General features: G+C 47.2%; 1 long non-coding RNA gene across 1 annotated transcript in view; it reads right to left on the bottom strand.

Annotated features, from left to right (window-relative positions):
* Window positions 1–2,129, bottom strand: part of LOC112487803 (uncharacterized) — a 43,864-nt gene continuing 41,735 nt past the window's right edge. The window contains exon 5 of the long non-coding RNA XR_003051246.1: window positions 1–37. This is a non-coding gene — a long non-coding RNA (uncharacterized LOC112487803). The remainder of the gene's footprint in view (window positions 38–2,129) is intronic.

Raw genomic sequence — 2,129 nt, 5'->3', positions numbered from 1 at the left:
TCCTCAGCTGATGCCGCAGACCAATGTTGAACCCATGCTGCCAAAACAGAAAGCATATTTCCATCATAAGAGCGCGGAGCCGTGGCCATCAGCGGCTCGGCTCATTTACATGTTAATTGTGCAGTTAGAGAGGTGGCTCCGACAGGCGGGGGTCGAGGGAGGGGGGGGCAACAATGGCCGTCCATGTGCGTTATTGTTTCAGACTGGTGGGGTCGTCTGTTATCATGAGACAATGGGAAACAGATGAAGTACTACTGCAGTACTGCACAGTATCACAGTGCCATCACAGTACCATCACAGTATCATCACAGTACCATCACAGTATTACAGTACCATCACAGTACCATCACAGTACCATCACAGTACTGCACAGTATCACAGTGCCATCTCAGTACTATCACAGTATCACAGTACCATCACAGTGCCATCACAGTATCACAGTACCATCACAGTGCCATCACAGTACCATCACAGTATCATCACAGTACCATCACAGTATTACAGTACCATCACAGTACCATCACAGTACTGGTCGTTGGACTTCAGTCGACAGTATCACAGTACCATCACAGTACCACAGTACTGGTCGTTGGACTTCAGTCCAGGCTGTAGTTGAAGGATGAGAAAAAAAAGTTAGGCCTCAGTTTGGACCTCAGACCTCAGTTTGGACCTCAGTGTTTGTGTCTGCTGTGGTTCTGGACTCAGTATCAATAAAGTCTGGTTCTACCGTAGGACGACGGTCAGACGGTGAGATGAAAACACACACACACACACTCACACACACTCACACACACTCACACACGTTGACTGTGTGTTTTCGTCGGTGAGATGAAAACACACTCACACACACACACGTTGACTGTGTGTTTTCGTTAACAGGCCAAATTTGGTGTGAGTTTGTGGTAAATACAGACTGGACCAGACAGAATAGGTGTGTGTGTGTGTGTGTGTGTGTGTGTGTGTCAGCAGTCATTTCCTCCTACAGTGACTGACAGATGGCGTTCAGTGTTTGGCCGTAAATGTGCTGTGAGTGTTTGTCCGTGTGCCAGTCGCCTGCAGTTTGGAGACTCCCAGTGAGAGTCTAACTGTCCTGACACCGTTCACTACCAACTGTCCTGTGTTGTCCCACATATCTGCACCGCAGCGCACGTGTGTGTGTGTCTGCGTGTGTGTGTGTGCGCTCAGGGCTGCTGCGTGCACCGGTCTGTGAGCGTGAGATCGAAGAGGGAGCGGCGACGGGAGCAGATGTTGGAGAGACGGACGTCTCCGTCCAAATCTCTGTCCACCACATGGTCCGAACCTGACAACACCACAGACAGAACGAGGCCACGAGGACCGCGTGTGTGTGTGTGTGTGTGTGTGTGTGTGTGTGTGCCAGCTCTGGGCCTGGCACAGCTCTGGGTCACAGTCCTCTCTCAGCAGGAGGAGCCCGGCGACAAAGTGAGACATGGTCGTGAGGCCGACGCCCGACTGAAGCCAAGAACAGACAAAAACAAATAGAGAGATCAGACGGAGGACGAGTCTGAGATCCTGGAGCCAGAATTGATATTAAAGAAGAAGAAAAAACGCTTTGATCACGGTTCTTTGGTTAGGAACTGAAGAAGAAAGAAAAGAAAAAAAGGAGAAAAAAGAGAAGTGATGAGTTTGAATGTGTCGGTTTAAAAGTGACTTCCTGTTCACACCGTGGTTCATGGTCTGGACCCAGGACCAGTCTGTATCACAGGTCTGGGACCTGGAGTCTCTGACCAACAACAACAACCAGAAACATTTGATTGACATCAGCTGGAAAAACACGACCATCAACATCAAAATAATTCAACAATAACTGACCTTTGAACTTTAGTCTCAACATTAGAACATTCAAAATATTTATTTTTAAGTCAATTCTGTGCTAAAGTATGAGTTAAAAAAATGAAGAAAAAATTAATTTCTGTGTAAAAAAAAAAGAAGATGAAAATGAGTGAAAATGAATGTAAAAACTGTCAACTTCAACATGCTAACAGTGCTAAGCTAACACCCAGAACCGGTCCAGGAGTTTTTATTTTACGTTCTAACGTACGTTCCACTCCACCTGGTTAGGACCTTAATTCATACCCACTGTTCCACCGCACTGGCACAGAGAGTATGTG

The sequence above is a fragment of the Cynoglossus semilaevis genome, chromosome 12 (genome assembly GCF_000523025.1).
Source record: "Cynoglossus semilaevis isolate Cse_v1.0 chromosome 12, Cse_v1.0, whole genome shotgun sequence".
Taxonomy (NCBI): Eukaryota; Metazoa; Chordata; class Actinopteri; order Pleuronectiformes; family Cynoglossidae; genus Cynoglossus; species Cynoglossus semilaevis.
This window is presented reverse-complemented; position numbering and strand designations above follow the sequence as displayed.